This window comes from Eublepharis macularius, chromosome 16 (assembly GCF_028583425.1).
Source record: "Eublepharis macularius isolate TG4126 chromosome 16, MPM_Emac_v1.0, whole genome shotgun sequence".
In the NCBI taxonomy this organism is placed as follows: domain Eukaryota; kingdom Metazoa; phylum Chordata; class Lepidosauria; order Squamata; family Eublepharidae; genus Eublepharis; species Eublepharis macularius.
The window spans coordinates 7,047,790-7,064,766 of NC_072805.1; positions in this window are offsets into that span (position 1 = coordinate 7,047,790).

Consider the following 16,977-nt stretch of genomic DNA (forward strand, 5'->3'; position numbering starts at 1 on the left):
GTGATGCCTTCACATTGCCAGAAACATGTTGATGTCATCCCCTTGTCTTCGAAGGAATGCTCTGGTATTTGGGCAAAAGTCTATGGTTTAACCATAGAGGTTTGCCTGAATATCATAGCATCTCCGGATTCCCCCGGCAATACTCTGATGTCATTTCTGGTTCACAAGGAGTGATGTCAGTGCATCGGGATGCTGCTGGTGTTCCCTCGTTTCCCACCCACCTCCGTCAGCCAGCTAAGCGATAGCAGAAAGCACCCACTGGGGCAAACTCCAAAATGGCAACTGAGAGTTCAGTGAGGATACTTTTTCTTAAAGCTACAGGAATTATTTCTTATATTTTGAGAGTTTTGATCTTTCAATGCATGTGTGTGTGTTTAGGTTTCAGATTTTTCTGCAAACCTGGGTCAGTCCTTCATTTTTATTGTTACAGGATGTATGGATATGCTTTTAGCCCTTGAAAAAGTGGAATTTATGAAACAGGTTGAGTGAGCTGGCTTCCTTGTTGGGCTTGTTGGGGGGCTTGACCCCAATGATGCAGTATCAGACCTGGAAAACAACACAGAAAGAACATTAGTAATCTATTTATTCATTGAAGCTTGTGTTCTTATCAGATAATCTCAATGGGACAGTGCGTATTACCTTAAGATCCCACCCTGGTGGCTCTGCAAAAGAACTAGAGAGCTTCTTCATTACTATATTGTACTGTGGAAGTGATATTTGTAAAAGAATATATGAGTTTGTATTTGAGGTAGAGCTACTTTTGATATTAATTGAAGGTTGTCACTATTGGAGCTATTGGAAATAACTCCCCTTGGACTGTCTCAGGTAGGGAAAATGGCACTGGGGAAGGTTGTGACCTGACCCTGGACAGGGGCTGTGGCTGTAGAGCACTACCATTGCATGGAGAAGGCCCCAGGTTCAATCCCCATCGTCTCCAGTTAAAAGGACAAGGCAGCAAGTGCTGTCAAGGACCTCTGCCTACGACCTTGGAGAGCCACTGGCCTTGATGGACTAAGGGTCTGATTCAGTATTGTGTAGCTTCCTGTGTGTTCATGTGTGAGCTGAATCCAGGCTTGGCAGACTTTTAAAATGATGTTTGCTACAGCTGCTATGTGGCAGCAGGGTAAATGAATTGGATGTGGGAAACCCTCGGGAATCTGAACTCAAAGCTACAAGAGACAAATTACATGAGGACACTTATGTGAAGGGAGTTGCAATGTTAGCTGGGAAGCTGAGTTTTAAAAGACAGGTTGGAAAGCTCTGTCAGTTTCCCCTCTCTGCTGAGCTGTAAAGATCGCTCCTCAGAGGGTTTTTTTAAAAAAAATAATTTTTATTGGATGAGGCAATATACAATAATTGATTAATACATTAAACTTATCCAAATTCTCCTCAGAGGGTTTGTTTATTTCCTCTTCACCTCCTAGAAAGGGAGTTAAAACTGACAGAGACTTTGGAGGTGAAAAAGAAATCAGCGAACCCTCTGAAGAGCGATCTTTGCTGGCTTTGTAGAGAGGGGAAATTGACAGAGTCTTTGGCTCTGTCTTTTAAAACTATGCTTCCAGGCTAACATTGCGACCCCCTTCACGTGCGCATCCTCATGTACTTCGTCTCTTGTAGATTAGCTCTTAGTTTGTTAAAGTATTGTATTGTGTAGTTTGGCCTGCAGTCCATTGAAGTCAATTACACTTTAGAGGAGTGTAACTGTGCTTAGGACTGTGCTGTAAGATTGGATTCTCCTAGTTAGGTTGTAACATAGGAGAAAGCATTCTGAACCTGACATTTCTAACCCCTCTAAAATGCTCCTCCCCCCGGTTTATGCGGATAACGAGTATGGAACGCTTTAACTAATCTAGGAGCATGAACATGAACAGAGTGCACCCATTCATCAAACCCAGAGTCAAAGTCTTTCCATCTGATGAGATAAAACAACTGGTTTCTTTTACATTTAAAGTCCAAAATTTGTTGTACTTCATAATGGGTCTGATCATCAATCAACGTTGGGATAGGAGGGGCACGGGTGTGCCATTGGTTTGCTGGGGGAACTTTTTTCAAAAGGCTGACATGGAATGTATCATGCATGTGGCGTAAATTTTTTGGTAAATCCAGGGCTACAGTCACTTTATTAATTACTTTACAAACGGGAAAAGGTCCCAAGAATTTCAATGCCAATTTTCGACTGGTTTGGGTAACTTTTAAATTCTTTGTAGACAGATAAACTAAGTCTCCTGGTTGTAAGTCCCATTCGGCCACACAATGGCGATCAGCGTACTTTTTGTAATCCTGTTTGGCTTTGTTGAGATGTTGTTTAATTAGAGTCCATTGCTGAGCTGCTTCCCCCCACCATTCCGAAACATCTCTGGAGGCAGAAGTAGGAGGGGGAATTGCTTCAAACGGGAAGGGCTTAAAGTGGAAGCCATATACAACTTTGAAGGGGGTTTCTCCTGTGGAGGCATGCACACTGTTATTGTAGGAGAATTCTGCTAGGGGTAGTAAATCAATCCAATTGTCTTGTTGAAAGTTGATATAACAGCGGAGGAATTGTTCTAATATTTGATTAGTTTTTTCGGATTGTCTGTCGGTTTGAGGATGATGGCTGGAACTTAAACCTTGTTCAATTCCCGTAAGCTGTAGAAGCTCCCGCCAGAAGTTGGCAACAAACTGCCCGCCGCGGTCCGAAATCACCTTTGACGGAAAAGAATGTAGTTTAACAATGTGCTTTAAAAAGATATCTGCTAGTTTTTGGGCCGAAGGTATAGTGGTGCATGGTATGAAATGAGCTTGTTTGGAAAACAAATCCACTACGACCAAAATGCAAGTGTGGCCTTTGGAGGGGGGAAGGTCTGTGATGAAATCCATGGATATGATTTCCCATGGCTTGTTTGGCGTCTCCAAAGGTTGCAAAAGTAGGGGTGGCTTGCCTTTGCGTGACTTGGCACTGAGACAGATGGGGCATGACGCTATGTATTGTGAAATGTCTTTGCGCATGCCTGGCCACCAAAATTGCCATTGAACTAGATGGAGTGTTTTTAAGTACCCGTAGTGGCCAGCCGTGGGGGCGTCGTGACAACGTTGCAACACTTCTTTCCTTAAGCTGTTGGGTACATAAAATCGATCCCCCCAGAGCCATTTTCCTTGCGCGGATTGATGCAATTTTTCCTTGGGCACTTTCTCCCCCTCCTTTTCCACTTCAGATTTCAGTTTTAGTCTCCACCCCTGATCTGGTTGAGGAGGCTGGGCTGCGCGGCTGCACGTTGTGACCACACCTCCTAATTGCGTAGGTGAAAAGACAGTGTCTATTGTCTCCTCCCTTTTGCTTTTATGTTGAGGCATGCGCGATAGGGCGTCGGCAAGAAAGTTAGTTTTGCCGGGTAAGAAGTTCAAAGTGAAATTGAATTTAGAAAAGTATTCTGCCCATCTAAGCTGCTTGGCGTTTAGCCTTCTAGGGCTGCATAAGGCTTCTAAATTTTTGTGATCCGTCCAAACTTCAAACGGATGACGGGCTCCCTCTAACCAATGTCTCCAGGAGGAGAGCGCCACTTTTACAGCAAAAGCCTCCTTCTCCCAAAAGTTCCAATTTCTTTCAGGTTCAGAAAATTTTCAGGACAGGAAGGCACAGGGTTTAAGTGCACCATCCTCCCCACGCTGCAAAAGGACGCCCCTTATCGCAGTATCGCTGGCGTCTACCTGTACTATAAATGGGCGATTTTCGTCAGGGTGTTGCAGCACTGGTTCGGAAATAAATTGCTTTTGAGTTGATCGAACGCTGATTGGCACTGCGGGGTCCAAGTTAATTTAGCATTTGGTTTTTTCGCTTGCGCCCCTTTATCTTTGGTTTTTAGCAATTCAGTAAGGGGAAGAGTTATTTGAGCAAAGTTAGCTATAAACTCTCTATAAAAGTTGGCAAACCCTAAGAAAGATTGCAGTTCTTTACAAGTACTGGGCGTTTGCCATTCATGGACAGCCTGCACTTTGCTTGGGTCCATTTTTAATCCATCTTTGGAGATGCAGTATCCCAAATAAGTGAGTTCAGTCTTATGAAATTCACATTTGGACAGTTTGGTTGGCAATTTGTTACACATTAGAGTAGTTAAGACTTTTTTCACAAGATCTACATGTTCCTCTTCAGATTCTGAGTAAATTAGGACATCATCCAGATACACAACTACTCCCTTGTACAAAAATTCATGTAATACTTCATTGATCATGGACATGAAAACCGAAGGTGCCCTGGCCAGGCCAAAAGGCATGACTAAGTATTTGTACTGGCCGAGGGGCATATTGAACGCGGTTTTCCATTCATTGCCTTCCCTTATACGGACGTGGAAGTAAGCATCTTTTAAATCTAATTTAGTAAAGATCTTACCTTGTGCCACGACGTTGAGCAGATCTCGGATGAGTGGTATGGGATAGGTGTTGCTGGAGGAGACTGCATTAAGTCCTCTAAAGTCCGTGCACAGTCTCAACCCTCCATCCTTCTTTTTGACAAATAGCACTGGAGCAGCATGTGGGCTATTTGCGGGTCGGATGAACCCTCTTTGGAGATTAGTGTCAATGAACTTGCGGAGCTCCTCTCTCTCGTTTGGGCTCATGGGATACAGCCTGCCCTTGGGTAAAGGTGAGCCCGGTAAAATTTCTACGGCACAGTCCGTCCTCCAGTGGGGAGGTAAAGAATTGGCTTCTTCTTCGGTGAAGGCTTGGGCATAGGCTCTGTACTGTTTAGCTATTTGGTTAAGTTCTTCCTGAGTTAACAGGGCTTGCTCAATGAGGGTAGGGTTGTTACCCCAATTCTGGTCCCAACGATGATTTTTACATTTATCATGTGAAAAAGTAATGTTTCCGACTGTCCAGTCTATACGCGGGTTGTGATCCCACAACCATCTACTTTCCAAGATTAACGGGTATTTAGCTGTAGTGCTAATTACGAATGATCTCGTCTCCCAATGTTGTCCCATACCTGTGATGACAGGTATCGTTTCGGTAGTGACTGGGTTCATATTAGTGCCATCCATTTGTTCAAATATGACTGGAGTTTCCAGATCTTTTATTGGGAGTACTAATCCATTCACTAAAGCTGGTGCAATAATGTCTCTGGAGCACCCTGAGTCTATGAGTGCTTGTACACGAATATGCGTTTTTCTTTCTGGATTGACTAACGTAACTGGTATGAATAGTATGGACCCATGAGGTCTTTCCGGGATTGGAACTGACTGATTTTTGATCTGCCACTTGGGTCCTTTTACGACAGATCCATCTCGTTTCCCGAGGCGGGGCTTTCGGGGTTTTCCTCACCGATTAGAGCTGTTGAATCATAGTCCATAATTTCTTCTAGCTCTAAGCCTTTTTCGGGAGGATTTCTGCGGAAGGTCCCTCTGCCTCTTGTCGCTCTTGGAACGGGTGTTGGGCGGGCTGGTGTGGGCAAAGTGGTGGGGGCTGGACGCCTTGGTGGGAACGGATTTCTCTGCACAGGCCGGAACGGACATTGTGCCGTGAAGTGACCGCCTTGGCCACACTGTAGACACAATCCTTGTTGCCATCTAGCATCTCTCGCTCCTCTAGTTGCATATCCAGCACCCCTACTCCCTCTCACGAGTACCGATGAGCGCCGGTGCCCAGCAGTTTACTGCTGCTCGACCAAGCGTACTTCTTGCATGTGATTTTCTACTTCACAAGCTAGTTGAATCCACCCTAAAAGTGTTGGAGGATTATCTTGCATAAGTGCCCTGTCCAACAGTCTGGGATCCATGCCCTGTTTGAACAGAATTATTTTGGTGGACTCCTCACACCTTGGACATTTGGCGGCCAGCTGTCGGAATTTTGTAACATAGTCTCTAGCCGACATGCTGCCTTGTCTAATGGATTGTAATTCTGTTCTGGCTCTACTTTCCTCTAGGGGGTCTTCGTATTGGGTTCGGAGTGCATCTACTAGACCCTGCAATGTATTTAGTTCGGGGGCCCCCAATTCATAAAGGGCTACATACCATTCTGCTGCTTTTCCTTGTAGGCGAGACCCCAAATGTTTGATCTGACTGGCTTCATCTCCGAACAAATGTCCCCAATGATTGAAGAATTGTAAAGCTTGTACTAGGAAAAACCCTAATTTGGAGGGGTTCCCATCAAAAGTGGCTTCCAGCTTTACCCACCCCATCGGCAATTCTTGAGGTCTGGTGACCGGAGCAGGCAGTGGGTAATATTGTATTGGAACTGAAACTTGCTGAGGTCTCCCATCAGGGTACTGCGGAGGAGGTTGCACAGGAAGTTGCTGGGGCCTCAGTTGAGGCTGTAGCGGCGGAGGGGGTCCTCTCGGTACAGGTTGTACTGGCGGAGGGGGTCCTCTCGGTACAGGCTGTACTGGTGGAGGGGGTCCTCTCAGAACAGGCTGTACTGGCGGAGGGGGTGCTCTCAGTCCCGGCTGTGGTATTGGTCGAGGAGTGGTGCCCCGCGGAATCGGTCCCGGCTGTGGTATTGGCCGAGGAGTGGTGCCCCGCTGAATCGGTGCCACAAATCTCGGCAGGAACGGCTGTCCTCGTGGCTGGGTTGGTGGTGGTTGGGGGATTGGCTGTTCTTGCAGCTGAATTGGTGTCGGTGGAAGAACCGGAGCTTCCTCCTGCGGCTGCTGTGGTGTGCCCCCAGGCTGTGGCGGGATCTCTATAGGCTCCACTCGCGGTTGATCCCCTCTTCCTTCTACTTCTTCTTCTTCTTCCTCTTATTCTTCTGTTTCATCCGATTTATCCTCCACTGGCCTCGGCGATGGCCTCTGCGATGGATTCAGTGGTTGTACGGGTTGTTGCTGATCATTTACTAATGGGTGCTGCTGTTCTTGTAGAGCGGTGCCTGTCCCCGGAATAATTCTCTGTAAATTTGACAGACTCAGACTGATGCTCTGTACGCCAGCAGCCCTCTCTTGGTTCCCATCTGATCCTCCGACCACGAGCACGGAGAGCAAATGAACTGCATGGGCCAAACTCTCTTCCATACTAGACAGTCTCTCTTCTAGTACCTGTACACGACCTGGGCCCACCGCGGTGGCCTCAGTTTCTGCATATTTATGGGGAGGTTCATTAGGGACTTGCGTAGCCTCTAAATATTCAGCATAGGACGCGGCTGCCCCAGGCCACGGTCTTATTTCTCCCATGCCCTGGGCCCCGGTACCTTGCTCTTCATTCGATCTCCCCGCCAGGATTCCTTTCACCAATCCTGTGACCGCCGAGATTCCGGCATCTACTGCTATGGTTCGGCTTTGTAATTGTATCCACATGTGCTCATTAGGATCGCTCTGTCCCGGCCACGGAATAACTTCAGCATAGTCCCAACTCATCATGTCATGGCGGGACGTATCCCATGTTTGGATACTCTCCGAACCTCTACGGTCCCACTCCAACTGGTCGGCCTCACGGTTCCAATAATACCAAGGTTGACTGCTGGGGTGCTGTGCTATCACACCCAAGCTGCGTTGGCCTTCCATTGGGGGTTGCGTGAATATCATGCTCGCTCTCCTTTCCCTCGCATCCCTTGGCCTCGATCCCCACTGTGTCGGTGTCGGCAGGGATATCAGTGGGTCCGCTGCCGCTGTGGGTTGAGTTTCAGTTCTGCTAGGAGCGAGGGTGTATATTGTAGTAATGGAGGATCCCGTTCCCCTTTGAACGGTTCCTTGAAGTTCCAGTCCTTCCGAACCAGGGGAGGCATAAGGATCAAACAAAGGGTCCCTGTCAGGAACGGCTTTGGCATCCATCTGCCCCGGCTTAGGCATTGGAACAGATGTGATTCGTAACAAAATGTCAGAGCTGTGGCTAAATAACAATTGTAATCCAGACTACCTTCTGCAATCAGACAAGAGTCCGTTGTTTTCAAAAGATTTATTAAAAAAAGCAATCATTATAGTCCACTGGCCCAGATGCAATATCTGGGTTGGTACACGTATATTTTTATGAATGAGAAGCAAAGAATAAGATACAAAGTATCAAGCCCCAGCAGGCCCAACCTCCCCCCATAGTTCTCAAAACAAGCCGCTTGAGGCTGAGAAAGTGAAAGTTTCCCAAGGCTGGAAAAGCTGTAGTCAAAACATTCCTCTTCTGTGAGATAGCTGCTAGGGAACGTCTTAGCACCTGTAGAGGAAGCACTCAGAATACTGAAAGAATTAAAATGGAGTCTCTTAGGTTGTAACATAGGAGAAAGCATTCTGAACCTGACACAGAGCTCTATTTTTGCTATATTTTGATGCATGACATTATGTGGTATGACAATCTCTCTATATAAAGACAAGTGTCTTGACTGACTCATCAATGCCCAGCCCAAACTCTTGGACCTAGAAACATGAAATTTGGGGAGAACGTTCCTTTCATGATGTAAACACCCACTAAAAAGAGATTTTAAGAAATTCACCCCCTAAGGAGGTAAAAAGGGGTCAAATGTATTTTCCCAAAGGGATATAGCTTCCCTGTATGGCTGGCAAGATGCTACCTGCTTGCACCCCCACCCACTGCTAGCTCAGCCACTCTTCCCTGGTTGGGCCAGCCTTTCAAGGTCATTTGCATATGCAGGCTGATTGAGGCTCACAATATTCCACACTTCATCCCCCTCAGAGACAGTTGGAACACAGAGGTCATTTGCATATGTGGCCTGATCGGTCCTCAACCCCTGCCTTCTAAACAGTCTGTAGTTGCTATTGGGAGTCATTGAATGTGTCCTGAGGTCAAATGCACCTCCCTGTCTTCCCCTCAAAGTTCACTAGGGTTACCTACTCAACAAAACAAAACAAAACAAAACAAAAAACCCATAAACCAAAAAATGTTACATATCCATAAGTATTATAACTGGATTTAAAGTAGTTAAATACCGTAGTGAAGCACGGGTATCAAACTAATGTATATATAAACAAATGAATAAACAAATTAGATTGCTAAAATAATACCTATTTAATTTATCATTTCCCCCCACATCATTGAAAAGGACTCAAGGAACTAAAGGATCATTCAGAAAATTAGACAGCCGTCCAGCACCGTTCAATCATATCTTTCTTTTTGCTTTATTGGTGGTGGGGGATGAGGAAGAGAGAGATCACATACTCAGTTTAAACAATAACTTCTTGGTTTGGCTGTTGAAGACAGAATGATTAAGTAAATAATACCCAACTTCTATTTGCAGTGTGTGAAATGTTCACAGTAAGCATTTCCCACTGCTGGGGCAGATGTTCAGAGATAAAAATAGTGACTAAGAGCAGAGATGCTGTAACACAGGACGGCTAATTAAAAGCCACGATTGTAGAGGAACTCTAAGCGTTCTTTATCATCATGCCATTATTTTAATCAATTGTTTTGCTCAGAGGCGCCCATGAATCTCTAGGGAGGTCTCAGAAAAATCAAAGGAAATGTGTATTTCTCCCAAGGTGTTCAATAGCAATAAACATTTGGTCTTTTTACAGTTGTGGAACTTGAGGGTTGATGGGGAGAAAAGAAGTCATTGCAGTCACGGGAACTATGAGTCTCTTTATACAAGACTAGAGATGGGCACGAACCTGAAATCGTACCCAAAAAACCCACGAACCAGCCCGGTTTGTGGTTCGCAAACCAGTGGTTCATGGAAGCTCGTTTCCACGAACTTCCATGAACTGGTCTACGGGTTCGTTTGGTTCGTTTTAAAGGGCAATGCCCCTTTCCGTACCGCTGTCGTATGAGCCCCCACCTGACTCCATGGTGGTACAGCCAAACTGCATTTTTATCACCTTAATTAAATTATATTTCCTCCTGGACTTTCCCCCTCATACCATTTTTTCATGAGGCTTAGTGGGAAACCAGGAGACAGTTTAAGCTGAAAAGGGAAGTGTTAAAGGGACCCTCGTTTCCCTATTGGGCCTACAGCTGCTTTGCATGAAAAGGTATAACCCTCTGGGAAGTTACTGGCAAGGGGTTCTTCTCTCCCCAAATAAGGCCACAGTCCTAAAAGGAAACAGGACCAAACAAGGCTAGGTCAGCTAGCCAGCTCAGCAGTCACAGCATGGGCCTGCCCCCAGACCCACACTGAGATGCCACTTCTTTCTTGAGTCTGGGGTGTCTCAGGAAGGGTGATGGTAGCTGGGGAGATGGGTAGCGGTAATTCTGAGGCCCCATCTCGGAGTTTTGCCCACGGCTTGTATTAAGGCGCCAGTCAATAGACACTGACCCTCTTCAGAAAGCCAGGGATAGCTTGTGGCAACCCTTGGGTAGCCCAGCAGCAACACCTCCTTGTGAATACTCCTGCTCATGCAGGCACGTTGCCCTCTCAAAAGAACTTCTTCCCACGTTGCAGGAGGATTATTTTCAAATTTGTCTGGGGTATTTGACACTACAGCATTTGAAAATTATATTCTTTGTTAAGATCAGGCTGATTTGTCCCATCAAGAGGAAAGGAGCACAAAGCAGGTGATTTTCAGAATTTCTAGGGGGAGGGGAACACCCATTGAATCACAGAATCACAGAGTTGGTAGGGGCCATACAGACCTTCTAGTCCAACCCCCTGCCCAATGCAGGATCAGCCTAAGGCATCCCTGACAAATATTCTTCCAGCCTCTTCTTGAAAACTGCCAGGGAAGGGGAGCTCACCAACTCCCTAGGCAGCTGATTCCACCTTTGAACTACTCTGACCATGAAAAAGTTTTTCCTCATATCCAGCCGGTACCTTTGTGCATGTAATTTAAACCCATTGCTTCGGGTCCTACCCTCTGCTGCCAACTGGAACAGCTCCTTGCCCTCCTCCAAATGACAGCCTTTCAAAGATTTAAAGAGAGCAATCATGTCCCCCCTCAATCTCCTCCAAACTAAACATTCCCAAGGCCCTCAGCCTTTCCTCGTAGGGCTCAGTCTCCAGACCCCTGATCATCCTCGTCGCTCGCCTCTGCACCCTCTCGATTTTGTCCACGTCCTTTTGAAGTGAGGCTGTCAGTCCTAGGGTGTCAATCCCTGGCAGTTAGATCCCCAAGCCCATCACAGCAAGCAGGCAGGTGCATTGATTGAAGAAACTTTATTTAACGATCCATACAGTTCAGGTGTTCACTCATAGGTAGTAGTTGACAGAAGTAACTAGTCAAACAACAGGATTACTGATATAGAGAGACGTTCTCCTGCCCCCCTTTGCATTTAGGCGTGAAAACCTAAAAAGTTACATGGGAACAAAAAGCAGTTTAGTCCGAGATAAGGTACACAGTGGAATCTTCTCTCCTGTGAAGAAGATACATTTCAGTACCCAGCTGCAAGTTCTCAGCCAAGGCCACACAGAAATGAAAGCACATATTTCTTAGAGATAAGGAAGAGCTTGCTAGCTCCTTTGGCGATTAATATTAGTAGTTTAGACACCCTCAGGAGTCTTTTCATAAAAAGCATAAGATACAGTATTTGACTTAACATAAAATGCAGTGCAAGATGCAGAATACAACAATGGCAGAAATGGCATCATTCTCAGTATAAAATGCAGAACGCAGTGATGGCACGTAACATAACAATGGCATGGATGCTGGCATACATGACAGAGGCCTCCAGAACTGCACACCATACTCCAGTGAAGGGGAGCTCGCCACCTCCCTAGGCAGCTGATTCCACCTTTGAACTACTCTGACCATGAAAAAGTTTTTTCTCATATCCAGCCGATACCTTTGTGCATGTAATTTAAACCCATTGCTTCGGGTCCTACCCTCTGCTGCCAACCGGAACAGCTCCTTGCTCTCCTCCAAATGACAGCCTTTCAAATATTTAAAGAGAGCAATCATGTCCCCCCTCAACCTCCTCTTCTCCAAACTAAACATTCCCAAGGCCCTCAGCCTTTCCTCGTAGGGCTCAGTCTCCAGACCCCTGATCATCCTCGTCGCTCTCCTCTGCACCCTCTTGATTTTGTCCACATCCTTTTTGTAGTGAGGCCTCCAGAACTGCACACAATACTCCAGGTGCAGCCTGACCAAGGCAGTATAGAGAGGGGCTATGACCTCCTGCGATTTCGACGCTAGGACCCCTTTGATACAACCCAAGACTGAGTTTGCCTTTTTTGCCACCGCATCACACTGACTGTTCATATTTAGTTTACAGTCCACTCTTACTCCAAGATCTCTTTCGCATACACTACTACCCAGAAGTGTATCCCCCATCCTGTATTTGTGCTTCACATTTTTGTGGCCCAGATATAATACTGTGCCTTTGTCTTTGTTGAATTGCATCCTATTCACAGCTGCCCACTTCTCCAGAGTATTCAGGTCTTGTTGAATTTTAACTCTATCTTTTTGGGTGTTTGCCACTCCTCCCAATTTGGTATCATCAGCAAATTTAATGAGCAGCCCTTCCACTCCTTCATCCAGATCATTGATAAAAATATTGAAAAGTACCGGGCCCAAAACCGAGCCCTGCGGCACCCCACTGGACACACCCCTCCAATCTGATGAAACGCTGTTAACCACCACTCTTTGGGTGTGGTCCTATAACCAGTTCCCTATCCATTGAACTGTCCTATAGTCCAGTCCGCTTTGTTGCAGCAATCTTAAAAATTGGTTTGATCAAACTCATAGCTAAAGTTGTTTTTTGATGAGGGAGTTTGACTACACTGAGAAGGGGGTGGGGCCAATCTCCCATCACCCCCAGCCCTGAATCTCATTGGGCAGGCCCTGATGATGTCATGAGGCAAGACCTGATGATGTATCATTGATTGTTTGGATTAATAGTAGTTATACTTCCATCATCATCTGTACTGGGTCTTCTGAAGATATCATCCTACAGCTGGGTAAAATCAACAGCTCCCCCCCCCACGCTTTCTCTGTGATAGTCTCCACCTTATGGAATCACCTGCCTGAGGTGGTCAGGAAAGCCCCATCTCTCCTGGCTTTCCACAAACTATGCAAAACTGAATTATTCGGGAGGTCTTCTACCCAGATTATAGGAATATGTCATAGGAAATAGACGCCTTGGTAGAGACGAGGACTGAATGCTTCAGTATTGGGTACTATTGCAGACGTAGATATGCAGTGAGTTTCCATGATGCTAAATGTGCCATGGAAATGAATTGGGCTTTGTTTCAGATGGATTTCATCTTTGTGCTCCGCTTTAGGCTTGGTGAAAAAATTTTCTGCTACCATTCCCTATTGTACCTGTTTCCTTGAATGTTCTAACTGTCCTTCACTATTATACGTTACTCAGTGATTGTCCTTGCTGTCGATTATATTGTGTTTTCACTTGCACTGTTGGAATCTGCCTTGGATCTCAGTGAGAAATGCAGAATAAATAAATATATAAGTTAATAATAATAATAATAATAATAATACCACCACCACTACCACCACCACCACCCATAGGGTACACACCACATGGTATCTGTGGTGCACCACATGATATCACAATCATGTGCCTCTGCATATTTCCCAAATTTTAGAGACATTAAAAATAACATGAACATTAGCTATATAGTAAATGTAACATGTAGTTGAGCCTTTCCTGCCAATTATTGCCTCTCATCTCCAATTTACAAGTGCTCCAAGCAGGTGTGTGTGTAAATCTTAGGAAAAGCTGTAGATCTGCACACCATTTATTATTCAGAGGGTAGCAAGTTGGTTATGATCATATGGAGTCCTTTATTGATTTAATTTGTGTAATGTACCTACATTCTAAAGAGATGTTGCAAGACATAAGACAGTGGGGTAGAATTCAAAACTCTTGGGAAATCATCTGTGTATGTATGTAGGGGAGATGGTAATTAATCAAGTCAGTGCCTTAAATAAGAAAATAAACATAGTATCTTGAATTACATATGTTTCGCATGTAATCCCTTTTCACATACCTTGTGGGAATATTCATAAAATTAATACTTTGTTTAGGAAATGTATGTGGGATGTATTGTCGAAGGCTTTCACGGCCGGAGAACGATGGTTGTTGTGGGTTTTCCGTGCTGTATTGCCGTGGTCTTGGCATTGTAGTTCCTGACGTTTCGCCAGCAGCTGTGGCTGGCATCTTCAGAGGTGTAGCTCTGAAGATGCTAGCCACAGCTGCTGGTGAAACGTCAGGAACTACAATGCCAAGACCACGGCAATACAGCCCGGAAAACCCACAACAACCAATGTATGTGGGGTTCATCATCACCTCATATTTCTTTAAATAGATGCAACTTTCAAGGTCCTGAATTTTCTGCAGTGAGAGGCTGGGGCTTCAGAAGGCCCCCTCAGCCCTTTGGCCATCTGCAGTGAAGGACTTCTTTTTCCAGAGTGGAAGGTTCTGGTGGCTAAGCCTAAAGTTAGCACTAGAAGTCCTTTAGCACTAGAAGTCTTCTCCAGCATGTAAGGGGTCCAGTCCCGTTTCGCACCAAAGGCTTCCTCACAGGCAAAATGACGCTAGATCGTCCGGAAGTAATTGCAGTGGTGGAATGAGACTGTTCGTTACGTTCGCTATGTTTTGCCTGTGAAGAAGCCTTTGGTGCGAAACGGGACTGCTCCTCTTACATGCCGGCGAACCCCGAAGGCAGCGTACATTACTCATGAGAAGACTTCTACAACTTCTACAACTTGGAAACCACATACTTGTGGCAAAATTTTGCTTTATTATGGACTGTTAAGTTTCTGCTTTCAAGCACTTCATTATATGCATTGTCTGTTGGAACTCCGTGACTTTACACCACCACTGACTTTTGGTGTACATGAAATAAGATAATCTGTATGATGGAATGGTTTGCACTGAGCACTTTAGCACTTTAAATATATGAAATTGTGATATTTGTGGGTATTGTATATTCCTGAGGGCTTTTTGTACTTTGTGCTGTTCCTGATCCCGGCTGGGTGAAGGCAGGGGGCAGGCATTGCCAGCTGCTTAGCTCCTGATCCTGGTCCGGTGAAGGTGGGGAGCAGGCATTGCCACCTGCTCTGCTCCTGATCCCAGCTGGGTGAAGGTGGCGGCTGGGCATTGCCACTTGCTCCGCTCCTGCTCCTGGCTGGGTAAATGCAGGGGTCAGGCATTACCTCCTGCTCTGCTCCTGATCCTGGCCAGGTGAAGGTGGGGGGCAGGCATTGCCATCTTCTCTGCTCCTAATCCCGGCTGGGTGAATGTGCAGGCAGGCATTGCCACCTGCTCTGCTCCTGATCGCAGCTGGGTGAAGACGTGGGGTGGGCATTGTCACCTGCTCTGTGCCTAATCTTGGTTGGGTGAAGGTGGGGGACAGTCATTGCCTCCTGCTCTGCTCCTGATTCCAGTGGTGTGAAGGCAGGAGGTGGGCATTGCCACCTGCTCCAAGCCTAATCCCACCAGAGTGAAGGCAGGTGGGCATTGCTGCCTGCTCCACTCCTGGTCCCAGCCTGGGTTTCCTGCTGCAGCAGCACCTTCTGGGGGTGAACCAGGGTAGGAAGTGAGTTGTCTAGAACACACTTACTCTTTTATATAGTAAGATGTTCTGCTCACTTGTCACTGGAGAAAATAAAGAGGAGAAAAACAAACAAGAATGAAGACAAAGGAGTGAAGCAGAAGAGAATTAATTAATGAGAGCTACATCTGAGTAATGGGAAATATGTCAAGCTGCTGAAACATTTATATTGAAAATTCCCTGTTAATATATGACATACCCCCTCCTCTGACATGTTACCATATTTTCTTCTATCCTATAACAACAACAACAACATTCAATTTATATACTGCCCTTCAGGACAATTTACCACCCTCTCAGAGCGGTTTGCAAAGTATGTTATTATCCTCACAAGAATCACCCTGTGAGGTGGGTGGGGCTGAGAGAGCTCTGAAAAGCTGTGACCGACCCAAGGTCACTCAGACGGCTTCAAGTGGAGGAGTGGGGAATCAAACTCGGCTCCCCAGATTAGACTCCCAGCACTCTTAACCACTACACCAAACTGGCAGAACATGGCATAGGAAGAGCACTAGGAATGAATCTGTTAGTGAAGCAGCACAGAGAAAATCCAATGAAATGGAAGCTTTCTTCAAGCAGCATCAACAATTGCTGCCCCCAAAAGGCCAGCTCCTAGATCCCCAGAGGACAACCCAACAGCTTCCAGTTCCTTCCTTTCAAAGCAGGGGCAGCCTGCCTGCTAAGCAGCCCTAAGCCCTCCCAGTCTCAGTGCCACCATCCTGGCCAGCTGGCTACCAGGGGGCTCATTTGCCAACAGATGTGGCAGAAGAAACTGGGCGGGGTGGGGAATGGCAACATGATGCACTAGAAACATCCTATTCAGATCGCACCCTAAGGGTTCTAGTTAATGGTTCCTCATCCTCTGGGAGAAGAGTGACAAATGGAGTTCCTCAGGGATCAGTCCTGGGACCTGTTCTGTTCAACATTCTTATAAATGATTTGGATGAAGGGATAGAGGGAATGCTTATTAAATCTGCAGATGATACTAAATTGGGAGGGGTGGCAAATACAGTCAAAGACCGAGTAAAGATACAGGATGATCTTGACAAGCTGGAAAACTGGGCTAAAACAAATAAAATGAATTTCAACAGAGATAAATGCAAAGTTCTGCATTTAGGAAGGAAAAATCAAAAGCATAATTATAGGATGGGGGAGACTTGTCTTGGCAGTATTATGTGCGAAAAGGATCTAGGGGTCTTAGTAGACCATACACTGAACATGAGTCAGCAGTGTGATGTGCTGGCTAAAAAGGCAACTGTAGTTTTGGGCTGTATCAACAGAAGCATAGTGTCCAGATCAGGAGAAGTGATGGTATCGCTCTACTCTGCTCTGGTTAGACCTCACCTAGAGTATTGTGTTCAGTTTTGGGCACCACAATTTAAGAAGAATATAGACAAGCTGGAACGTGTCCAGAGGAGGGCAATGAAGTTGGTGAGGGCTCTAGAGACCAAGTCCTGTGAGGAAAGGTTGAAGGAGCTCAGAATGTTTAGCCTGGAGAGGAGACGACTGAGAGGGGATATGATAGCCATCTTGAAGTACTTGAAGGGCTGCAATATAGAGGATAGTGCGGAGTTGTATTCTGCTGCCCCAGAAGGTAGAACCAGAACCAACAGCTTAAATTAAATCAAAAGA